The 12,937-nt window shown below is 45.5% G+C and overlaps 1 protein-coding gene and 1 long non-coding RNA gene across 4 annotated transcripts in view; one reads left to right on the top strand and one right to left on the bottom strand.

Moving 5' to 3' along the window:
* Positions 1-12,937, bottom strand: part of pb (homeobox proposcipedia) — a 94,110-nt gene that overhangs the window by 53,066 nt on the left and 28,107 nt on the right. The gene's annotated exons all lie outside the window — the stretch shown is intronic.
* The window catches only part of LOC146186477 (uncharacterized), a 242,691-nt gene that overhangs the window by 227,825 nt on the left and 1,929 nt on the right, over positions 1-12,937 (top strand). The window lies entirely within an intron of this gene.

The following is a 12,937-nucleotide window of genomic DNA, read 5'->3' as shown; positions in this document are numbered from 1 at the left end:
TCCCCTGTTAGGCTAGGTTGGTCATTGGTCGCGCTAACCATAGGGCTTTCGTCCGTCTGCCGATGCTAGTAATTTGCAGTCATTGGAAACTACGCGCAACACGATGCCGGATATTAGCCATGCTATTTTGTCGCAAGTAAAAAGAAGTATAATGGACTGCGCGCCGCCACTATGGATGCAGGCTTTCAGCCGCGAAGAGTAAGTGGTCTCTGAAAATAAAATTAGGCAAAGGTTTAACAAAACTAAATTTAAGTAATCAAAGTGAAGGCCACTCGATTAGCTCGACCCGCCACTCTTTGTCTCTGTGCGGCATTGTCTCGGCGAGTTATATACGTCGATTGGATAATCGGATTCGTCCTGTCGTCTTCATCACTTCTGAGTCGTCGACAGTTCATGAGGCGTCTATCTTGGATAATCCTTGACGACTTCTGCCGTTAAATTGTCGAGAACTGTTGCAATGCGTTTGTATCAGAAAGAGCAAACGCACGGCTTCGGCGTTAATGCGGTTGAGTGACGTACAGTCGTGAGCAAAAGTGGAGAGACATGCACTTTGAGAAAACTACCCGCCAGCTTTTTCTGACAGTGAAACAGTTATTTCTGAGAAGTGCATTAGTATACCGTGCATAATATACTTGCCTTCTTGCCCAAGCAATTTTCTCTGGCACATCTTTTTATACATAAAAAAACGCAATCGTAGCAGTTAGCGTGGTCTCTCCACTTTTGCTCAAGACTGTACGTCATAGCTGTCACGTAATTATACTTCGTCTCCCAAATGTTTGCAGCACTGCGAAAGGTAGAGGCACCCTGGTCCAATCAGGATCACGCGCACTACAATAGGCAATTGTGCTCGTATACGCGCCTCTCGCCCCCCAAACTGGCGAGGGTGACGGTAGCAGCACAATTCTCTATTATAATGCACAAGGGCGAGAGGCACTTAGGAGCCCAATTGCAAGGGCTCCTCTGCCTTTCGCAGTGCTGCAGATAACTTGTGAGACAAAGTGGATGGATGTATGGATGAGGCTGAAACCTTTGAATCGGGTGGCGGCGTCACAGGTCGCCTATAGCCATGAATTGTAATATATTTTTGTACCTATTCTTGCCTTGATTTCAGCCACCAATAAGCTAACCTTCGTTGGCTTATTTCTACCCTTGCAAAGTCTATTTTTTTTTCCTCCGTTATCCATAAACCCCAATGCTTTGGCTTTAGGCAAAGGCGAGCGCTCGGTTCCAGCGGCGGCGGCGGCGGTTGAGCGATATATCATAGCTGTCACGTGATTTAACCTCGGACGAACGTCCACATTCGGCGCACGGGGAAGAACCTATGAGGGGAATAGTAAAAGGTTTTCCTTCTAAAAAAAGTGAAAGTCGAATAATGTAGCATCATACAATTCCGGTATATATATATACATATCCCGACAAGCAGATTTTATTCATCTATTTTTACTTTCGCAAGCCAAGCTTCACCTCGTGACTCTATCAACATGAGTCCTAGGAAGTGATGGATCGTTGCTGCAGGACATCTGCAAAGTCACGCAGTGTACGAGATTATCGAAATGTTTGTAATTGAAGTTCCTTCAGAATATGAACACAAAGTTCAACACCAAAATCCACTTTGGCCTAAATAGAATAAATTCAGGATGTGGTGTTTTACATACGAAAGCGTCATCAGTCATGAAGAATGTAAAATAAGCAGAAAAAAAAAAACCTCTTGAACAAAAGAAAAAATTAAAGACGTGATTTTAAATATTTAACTCAGCTGAGCGAGAGCAAAATTTCTGTCATTTTCGAGAGAGGCTCGCGGAAAACATTTATACGTGCTGTTGTGCGGCTTTCCTAAAGACAAAAGAGCAAAATATGCTTGAAGACCTCCATGTATGCGCGTGATAACAGCGTGAAGCGATACCGCATCTGCTGTCTCAAACGCCTTTCATCAAAGAGAAAACAAAAATGAAGTAGCGCACTTGGAAAAGCTAGAGAGTACCAAGAGATCCTGCACTCAAGTTTTCAGCATTCTTCCATGTTCTCTAGTGTGAAGGTGCTCGGAAAAGGCAGAAAGGAATCCAAAAATTAGCCATATGAAAAAAAGCTGTTTCCCTTCAGTACACGGAATTGTCCAGCGCCTTGCACGCGCTATAGCAATTGGCCTGGAAGTATACAAGTGTTGACGATTAGTTTTTGTTTTCAGTTTCACTCACTTCAATAAAATCGCCCACTGTATAGACGCGCTGTTAATTTCTGCCAACTCTCTCTCTTATATATATGCACAATTTCCTTATATTTCTTAGCACAGCGAGCGAAACATTCACACGCGCGAGTTGGTATTGAAAGCAGCGTTACCTGGCGCCATGTATATAGGAATGCTGCTCTTTAGCTATACAGCCCCGTGCACATGTCGCGCCGTCCGTATTCCAACTCTGCCTTGATATATATACATTACGGTCTAAATCCCGCGCTGAAAGCTTACAATACCCGGAAGAAATTTTGTCGCAACCTTTCCGAAAAACACACAGCAGCAATAAAAAGACTGGCGTCACAAACTGATATTGTCAAAATGCTAGCTGACAAGGGTGTCATCGTTGTCATGAACAGAAGTGACTACATAGCGGAAACCGAAAGGCAGCTTGCAGATGGTTCCTTATGCCGCGTCCAAGAAAGCGATCCAACAGCTAAGTTTAAAATTTCTTTGGAAGAAACCTTATCCAATCTCCGCTTGTGTGAAAAAAAAAAAAAATTGACAACAGCCGAGCAAAATCAATAATTCCACTCAGCCCTGAATCAGGCAGATTGTCCATTGCCCAAAATTCATAAAGCCAACAACCGTACGACCCATCATTTCCAGTATCGGAACGGTAACTGGAAACCTGCCACACAATAGACGTTTACACTATAATCAGAAACTTCCGGACACGTTTCAGTACTACATAAAGGAGCCGACACATTTCCTAGCTGGTGGCTGACATCAAAATCCCCTAAGGTGTCTTGCTCAATCGTATACCCCTAAATGCTGACTCACTTTTTACCGATATTCCCCACTCCGCCACTCCGATGACATCCGCTTAGTATATACAGACTTTTGAAGAGCGAAAGCTATACATTAAGATTGACGGTCCTGCCCTGGCTATCCTTCTGAAATTAATACTTGTACTTAATTACTTTAGATAGATAGATGAATTTATTGAAAGGAAAAGGCAGAGAGGTTGGTCGGAATAATTCAAATCTGGCCTGCTACTCCGCACTGGGAAAGGGGAAGGAGAGAAGAAAGAAGATCATGGTGGCTGACTATGTGGGAGAAGGCATATGAAATACATATCTACAGGCACAGGGGCTTGCTTTACAAGTGCGAATCAAGTCCGCTGGCACACAAAAAACGGCAAAGAGTACGCACTGCCTGGATACCCTTTATTACTTTGAATTTGATGGCAGACAATATACCCAACGGAACATCGATGGGTACACCTATTGGTATGCCTACAAACTTATGGGCTTATTAGAAGGCCAGTTTCTCGCTGACTATACCCAATAAAACATTTTTGCTACAAGAGGTTGATTGAAGACACTTTTCTTATTTTGCAACGGGATGAAGCAGAAATTCTAACATTCGCCTTTGGTTTCAAAACGCCCATGAGTCCAAAACTTTTCTTATTCTTACTCTTCAATCATTATTAATTTTCTATACTTAATAGGGTCAGTAAAGAATGGCAAACTAACCACTAAACTTTACTGGAAACCTAGTGATGGATCCTTGCATTTCGACGGCAGCCATCTTAAATACTGCTAGATTAGCATTCCCAGTAGATTGCAACTTCGAACTTAACTGTGCGAACTTTTGTAACGCCCTGATTAAAAACAAATACCCTGCGCGCCTAATAAACAATGCACTATACAACAAGCAAGCCTTTTTGATTGCGAGGCTGTCTTTAAAGCGGAAAAGGAACTATCCGGCCAATCACAAACCAATCTTGTGTTAATGCTTTCGATCAGCATCGGTGACAAACGTTGCGGACATTTTGAGGAAACATCACGCATTGCATCCTATATAATGCAAAGTGACCGTTTTAATGAAACTTTGCATCAAGCTCCCCGTGTTGTCTACCGCGCCGTCCTCAGTGATATTTCGACTTCTTCTAAAACAAGCCCCATGCACTGAATCGGCTGCCATCCTTACAACAAGTCACATAAGTATATATGGGCTTTTGGCATTTAATCAAACTTTATGTGAAAATTCGGGGCAACTTCTAATACGATACTGGCATATAATGGAATGCTCCACCGATGAAATTCAATAGATTGGTCGAAGTGAAACAGCCTTCATATCCCGCTTTAATATTTATAAAGCTCAGTGTAACACACTGCCTAACATTCCTTTCTACCCGCCGAGGTCATACTGCTATTGGGCCTTCACAGTATTTGGAGGAGTAGGATGGCTTATAGACACTGTGATGTCGATGCACGATCTGTATGTGATCATTTTGTTGAACAAGTGTATAAACTAAACGAAATTTTGAAGCAGCAAGACGCTGCGGAGGAGGTCTTGAGTCTGATGGGCGAACTTGTGGTAATGAAAGTCCATTAGACACGGTTGTCAGCCAAGGGGCATGGCAACCACGATCTTTTACTTATGTATTTGTACCAATTCATGCAATAAAGAACAAAAAAGCCGGGGTGGCGCAGTGGTTATAGCGCTCGGCTACTGTTCCCAAGGATGCGGGATCGAATCCCAGGAATTACGGCGTCTCTCATAGCCTGAGGCGCTTTGGGACACTAAACCGCACAAACCAAACCTTCCTATATCTGAGCATATAAACATTACCAAGCACCCTTCTGGCTCTGTGGCCCTCTTTTGCACTGCTTGCCTTTTTGCTTGCTTTTGTTACTATCACAGCCCACAGCCTCTCACGAGAAGCAATGCCCAATCTGCACTGCATGTCTTCATAGTCAACTCCCTGCTGGCCTATTTTATTCGAGTGTATTGCTTCTCGCAGTTACATCACCCGATCGTTACATCTTATCCAATAGCCCATATCACGCGATTTAGTGTGCAATCTATGCTAGCTGGTCCTGATAACTTTTTAACCGCTTCTTCTTCGTTGCATTCGAGCACACGACCGACCTTATCGCAATGTTGCGATTGTGATGACTGTATAACTGTCTTAATCTCTTTATTTCTATTTTGACCGTGCTAAATCACAGCTATCTTTCATTGTCAGATCATACTCAGGGTTTGTCTGGAATTGTCGCCCACCAATCAGAATGTTCTTTCAGTGGGTGAATTGCCCCCGGATATCGCAGGACTATGTGTAACGTGTATTATGCCCATATATACCCTTGTGTTATGCTATCTATCTTGTGCGATGAAGGCGGCTGACAACGGTTTGAGTGACATATTTTTTTCTTGTGCAGCATCTTCCATACACGTTACACCTTCCAAACATCTTCCAAACCTGACTGTATACTCTCTATCACTGCGGACTAGACGCGATTCTGCGGGTTTGAAGTGCATTATAGAGCGAAATCTCACACGAAAATCAAGCGTTTCGACAGCTTTATACATGGGCATTTTGAATCCCAAGACGACACACTTACAATATTTGCATAAACATAGCCAGTCGCACGGTTTTCACCTCAAAGCCGCTATTTTTCTAGGCGTTATTGTTTTCGCCATGCAATGGCAGTGGAAAAGGGGGGAGCTTCCATCGCGTCGCCGCGCGTCCCTTCCCAGAATAAACGCCGAGCGAGCCGCTCCACAGTGTGCCAAGTTTGTTTTGAGAGATGCGCCGGTGTGCGCGCGCGTCTGATCCTACCGCTTCGTTTTACGTTTGCCGCGCGACTTTTTCATTATTATTTTTTTTTGTCTCCTTCCTTCTACTCCCGCCCGCGTCTCCCGTTGCCTGTCATGCGCACGACAGCGCACAGGTAGGCGCAGTGCTGGCTTACAATGCGGGCCCCTTGTGCCGGCACCTTTTGCGAATTCCGGGCGCCGAGGGAGACGACGAGCGGGGGGGCCTCCGACTCTCGCGAGGCTGCGATATCTGCTGGCTAGGAGCGAGTGTATGCGGGGCTATATTCTGCCTTTTCGAATTCCCCGCACCCTATAGCCGCTGCTTTGGTACACTGCTAATCACAATTCCTACAATTACGGTAGATGGTAAGCTCGAAATTGATGGTGGATTCCTCCTCTATCAGCAGAGCACCCTTGCTGCCTGCGGGTCTTGTTGCCAAAGGTTAGGCCTCGAATATGCACGCAAACTGCCAAACCAGTTGAGTTACCTGTCCCCATCAAAAGCAGAACGCCGCATCGTTGATCACATGGGAGACCGTATGGGCTGATAAGCCTGGGGAACCGAACACTGGACCTTGATACATCAAGGCCCGTGGTATGCAGATATTGATCGCTGTTGTTAAACACTTTGTTGGAGAATACTAAATCGTCAGAAGACGACATACTGCACGCAGAGAGAACAGGATCCCGTCTTCGTGTCTACAGAGCGTTCCTATATTGTTTTAGGGCCTCACCATTCATCTACTCATTGGCCGATCAATAAACGAAAGGAGACTGTCAAAGACAAGCGGTGACACGTGACAAAAATTCTCATTGGCTGCAACGAGCTGATTTGCATGGGCTGAAGATCCATCGACAGATCGGGCGAATCGGGCTAGCTTCTCTCAAACGCTGAATACTTTTGACTGGCCTGGAGCTGAAAAAGTCCTGAAAAATTAAATCGAAAACAAAATGCTGAAAACAATGACAAAGAAAAAAAAAAGACGTCAAAAACAGAAACGACCAACAACGGAACATACACACGCAGTTGCTGATGTAATGAGGGCCAGCGTGTATCATCAGGGGGTTTACATGAACCCGACAATAGTAGAGCCGGGTTCCCTTTTAGAGGGAAGGGGCGGTAAACGTAGAGGAATTGAGTTAAGGAACAGTCACATGTTTCCTATTTGAAACTTGCTCTTTCTTTCGAATAATCAACTGACCCGTATTCATGTATACGAGGCGATAGCAGTATATACCAGCATACCATTATATGTTATAAGTTTAGTGCAGCTTGATTTGCTTCCTTTGAATGTCCCGCAAAGCAAATTCAGGACTTTGCACTACCGGAGTGGCAGGACTATATATTACAACGCTGGTAAACAAGACTCAAGGATCTGTATACAGCATGCTCCGTTGTTTGCCCTCGCCCGATCCTTCTCTTGTAGCGGCGGCTGCCTCACTTGCGAGCGTCTAGTCTACCTGTTCTGACGCTTCGCTGGCCAAGAACAGGGCCAAGGCTTGAGGCGCCTTACCTGCTTGCACAGCAAGAAGCATCTTGCTCCCATGGCAAGTCTCCCGGAAGCTTTTTGTTTTTTTCTTTAGCCACTCCACTCGTTTTTCTTCCTAAGCCTTGGTTTTGCTTCCCTACTCAACCCCTCCCCCCCCCCCCCCCCTTTTTTTTTTCATCCTTTCCTTAGCTTTATTTTTTAACCGTTTGTTGTTATCTTTTTTTTTTCTTCGTCACCACCGATTAAAAACACTCTGCACTCAAGATTCATTTCAACGCTGTAAAAAGCGACATACATGCTTGACGATATAGCCATCATGGAGTCTTTGCCTTAGCCATTTATAATATAGACTGTAAAGTCTGAAGCACTACGACTCCGTGAGTACCAAAACGTTCCTTAAAGGGTAGGTGTGCTTCTCAGGCTTGGATTCATAATTTAAGGAATGCCATAAGTGACCTATAGTATACGGCTGAAAAGCAAAACATAAATGTAACCTGACATTTACTATATAGCGTGTGCGCAACAGAGACGCTGCAAGTCACGACCACGGAACTGTAGGATGTCCTGTGAGCGGAAATCTCCGGTGTTGACAATCTTATGAATATCGTTTTTATGGAAAGGGAATGAGTCTTTGCACTGCGAGGACAAACAGTGAGGGATAAGGAAAACATATCTAAAAACAAACCAGAGGACACTATAGTTTGTTATTCCGCAGCTGGGTGTCAGCTGCGAGGAAGATTCCATTTCATGAATACATTCAGATATATACGGCCCATTGCTAACAAGGTAAGGGCGTAGAGTTTGAAACTTCATTAGAAGTGCGCGTCTTGTTTTTCCTCGTTCAGATTCAGGCATGTATAACCATCTGCCGCAGTCTACATCCTGTACAGCTTATAGTATGTATAGGCGCTGTTCGTTGCTAAAACTTTACAGCTAACACGAAGCGTGCACCAACGGAAGCCGATATCTTCTTGCGGTGTAATGATCCATCTGTAAGACTTCAATTCCGTTTTTGCGACAAAATCGGGCCGAAATGGGCTCTCGCGCAGGGGTTTACAAAACCTATCGTCACTCAGGTGAAAGTAATAATTTCAGAATGCCGCTTCAAACTATCAGTAAGAAATGTGTTCCATGCCTGAGTCGATCACGATGCATCTTATGCTGCAGATATCATAAATGTAAAATGAAGTTCTACATGACGAATACTAAAAGAAAAGAAGGCTCCTACACATCAACGTCGCGTCCTCCTCCGATAATCGGCAAGTCGCGTGTGAGTTTGTTCATGTTTTTCGTTAAACATATCCGTAATACCTAACAGTAACTATTCTGTGGTCGGCATATACGATGATCTTTCCGAAACTATACAGATTGACACAAAGAAAGTCCGAAGTGGTTTAACATAACAATGTGTCATGATGCTCGTCATGAGTCGGCGAACACTTGTGAACTATGAACAAAACACTCTTACTATTAATTCGTCCCATGCATGCAAGCCCGCGCGCGCGCTTTTAAACTGCACATAGGCCATTTCGAAAGTCTAATGCGGCCGTGTGTTCGTGCGCGGATTGGAAACGCGTTCCTTATAGTAAGACAAGCAACAAATTGCGCTGCGAACATACCTGCCTCGTCGCATTCGCCGCTTAACATGACCACGAGCGCAGGCAAGAAAACGTGGATTATATCTGCGTTGCTCGGCGACGCAATGCGAAGATAACATTCCCGCTACGCCCCCCGAGATGCATCTCTGGCCTCTCATATAGTATATATACGTAGTATAAATAACCCGGCCGCTTCATTCTTCAGCCGCTGGGCTCCAAGGCAAGAATGCGACTGCGGGGACGGTCGCAGGCGCCTGCGGACGGGCCCTGCATGCTGTCAGCTCGGGAGATTTACGGTGATTCGGTCGCCTGTATACGCGCGCCAGAGCCTCATGCGAGTGCCGCCTTTCGTCACCTGCGTCGCGTGCGCGGATCGCGGTGCTTCCGGAACTTCCTTGGCAGTGTTATGAAAGCCCGCAGGAAGGGCACAAAAATAAACAATGTAGGGAGGGGGCGAGGGGTGTTGACTTGTCGGGCATGTTATATCTTCGGTGCGAAGTTTGCGGAAGCAGATGCATGGTTGGATAAGGCGTCACGGACGGCGGCGTATTTAAGAACACCTCCGTCTCATCTCACGGCACTCCTAAAAAGCCTTAATTGTAGTGCAATAATAGCTTCTCATTTCACCAAAGACGCAGAACCTGAAGGGGCTGCAACGCAGCTGCGTATATAAGTGTTCTCCTCAAGCATGGAACACTGAACAGTCACCGAACTTTCAGCAGCATCCGTTTATAGCTTCCAAATCGAGGCAGCAAGGTGTAAAGCCGGAACCGCATGGAGCGTTTTTCGCGAGCGAAAAACGCGACGCGCGGCGAACGGCCGCTTTGCCGCCGACGGGCGAGCACCCGCACGAGGAAAATTGAGCGGCGGTGTCGCGCGGCGTTTTCCAGATTGCCAGACCACATAACTCCCAACGAGATGAGTTATTTCTGTTACCGCATATATAATATGCCCTTTAAATTACAGGACACTACAATAAAAACAATCATCATGTAATTATACAGCGACATTTCCTCCAAAGTGTATTTATCAAACTTAATTTCGAACAGCAACATTGCGTGCGAAACACTACGCGCGAACTATAGTGAACTAGAATATTCTAGTTCACTATAGCGCGAGCGAACACGATACGTGAAGCACGTGGCTCCTTGGACGCCATCTGTTGGCAAACCAAAAAACGAAAATGACACGTGACTGCACGCTGACTGGTGGACGCCGGCCGTGACGTCAGTGGACGCGCCGCGCGAGGCGTTTTTTTTTTTTTTTTTTTTTTTTTCTATGAAGCGTAGAACCACGCGGCGGCGCGATTTCGTAGTGGGAACTAGTGGGAAAGCGTCAGAATGACGCGCGCGTACCACCATCCGCGCGGCAATGCACCCTAAATCGCGCCATGCGGTTCCGGCTTAAGCCTTGTGCTCACGCGTTGAGCTCAGCAATTTGTGTCCACTTATGCTTCTTCTATTAAGCTAAGACAGAGAGAAAGAGAGAGAAAGAAATATATATAGATGACGGAAGTTTCCCTGGCCAGCAGATACAGACTCTTTTAATCTTATGTATACGACAGGTTTCTCTGTTTCTGCACAAATTGTATATGCTTACCAAGGTTTGAGTGGAATAAATGCCTATCTTGAGGAGGAAAGATACAGCCACACCACCTTCCTCTTCAACAATTATATGATGCTCCAGCTGTTTGAAAATATTATCTGGCTACATTTTTTTTTCCACCATATCCTCTCGAACCAGCTCGTCCGGGGTTGACAGGTTTCAAACTATGTATTTCAATTCCGAGGCGTGTGCACTGTAGCAAAAGTGCAAGGTCTAAGTGGCGCGGCTGTGGAGAATGTTTTTTTAGAACGAACTTATAAGCCCAAATCATAAAATGTCTGTGAAGTGACGACAAGTGTGACCATGATAGTGAAAGTGACAATCACAGAAAACGAACAGTGAAGGCGAAATGGTAATAGAATGTAAAAAGAGGGTCATATTCGCATGTACGTATGGCGTGTTCGCTGCTCTAGCCAACATAAATGCAGAAAAAGTATATTCAAAAATTGCTCTTGTAGCTTAGATGAAACGATAATAAAAATATCGAAGAAAACGAGCAAAATCAATCTATGTATATATAGCACACAAGCTCTATAATACACAAGAGTGTACGCGAGAAAACATCAATGTCTGTCAGTAAGAACGGTAAATGAGAATGCGCTTAGCAAGCTTGAGCATTACAGGTCTACGCGTATATAAATATATATCCGAGAAAACGTATAAGCAAGTTTTGGGTCAAAATGTCGACTTTAACGGGTATTTATACATCGTAGAATAATATATTTTATATATAATGTCCACAAATGTGCACTATGCATATAGTCAGAGAACGGACCAGATAGATTGAGCTTGCAGGACGATGAAAAACGTTTTCAGCACAAGGGTAAGGCGAAAAATCGTAAAACTGAGACTCAGTATGTCCGTGTTTGTAAGAAGTATACCAGAAACTGGAGCATACTTCCTCACAAGTTCAAAAGGGGATGGCCGTTGGGTAGCATCTACAACACCCTTCGACCATATATGTACAACTTCGTTGAGGTTCCACTTGTGCTGATCCTCTTCGAAGAGGCCAGCTCGGCAAACGAGAGTTGAAATATATACGCATACCACAGAAAAAAAAAAAAAAAAAAAAAAGCACTGTCGCATTCATAACAAAAGTGATTTCCACTGATAATTCGTTACTTAAGCTCCCCAGCTGCTGCCCTAAAAGCAGTTAATTGCATTACAGACTAGAGAAAATAATTTAGTGCAATTGCAATACAGTGATTCCTCTGCTACAATGTTCGGCTCACGTCGTGCTCCAGTTTTCAATGCATGGCCATTTATGCTAGTCGTTTTATTGCAGTAGTTATATCGAACGTGTCTTTCTCACAGCCCCAGCCTGAGCGCCGCATGCAAATCTAGGACCGCTGTAGCACGTAGCGTACATTTCCGAATGCTAGCGTTCACGTATGCAATCCCACCTACGTCATGCGTCAATACCTGTTAAATAACATTCGATAGCTATGAAAGTATGCGTTGCCATAAGCTCTTTTATGCTTGTTCAGGCAAAGAGCGTGGATGATGGCTGCTGAGATTAATTAATGTTAGGCAATGTACGCATTATTCACTGCACGCTTGTCGCTTAGTCTGGATCACGTTTCACGAGCACATATTTTAATCCGCTGAGTTCTTTACTTCGCCATACCGAATTTCGCGATAAAAACAAGTTTTCTGCATGCGTTTTTAGCAAGAACGGCCTTCCCAAATTCGCTCACATGTATATTACGTCGGAGTCCGCACCACAATCGACTAATCAAAAAGCCCGCTTGAGCACAGCACGCTTCCGTGGATCTTGTTTCTGCGAGTCGCCGAAATCGACTCGACAACACCAGAGGAGAACACCGCCTCTCCACAGAGAAAGAAATCTGTGCCGACCGCGGAACTCTGCAAGATTCAGAGGAAACGTTCCTGCGTGCGGCCATATTTCGTGGATCGGAATCGTCGTGGGCAGTCGGAGAGCCCAGCAGCCAACCCAGCGTCTCTGCGCATCGGAATATGTTAAACAACGACTACACGCTGTCGTGTCGCGGGGCTGGGACCATAGCCTCGTAGTAGTAGTAGTGGTCCACATGCTTTCGACTTTGGTGGCAGCACCGCGCGCTTCTGGGAACGGCGGGGGCGCTATATAGCTACGCGCACACCACATGATACGAGCTTGAGGCAAGCGGGCTGAGCGCAACCGAATCCACCGCAGTGCGAGTCCCAAAGACTTGTCTACAGAGCGTCGGCTTGCTCGAGCGCTATCGGATGTCGCGACGGGACCGGGGAGGTCGGCCTTCGTGGAAAAACGTCTCTTCCCGGCTGCGCCGTGCCAGATTGTCTGTCGCCCTCCTCCTCCTCTCCCTCGCAAGGAGCGTTCACGTTCCGAGGGCGAGGGGGAAGGGGCAAAAAGATAGATGCCTTCCTACGATAGGTCTTCATAACAGGCAAGTCCACGCCGCTGTCTCAGCTGCCAGCAGCTGTTTCAGCGGGAATCCGTGGTG

Source organism: Amblyomma maculatum, chromosome 6, assembly GCF_055883805.1.
Source record: "Amblyomma maculatum isolate TAMU_Amacu chromosome 6, ASM5588380v1, whole genome shotgun sequence".
NCBI lineage: Eukaryota > Metazoa > Arthropoda > Arachnida > Ixodida > Ixodidae > Amblyomma > Amblyomma maculatum.
This window is presented reverse-complemented; position numbering and strand designations above follow the sequence as displayed.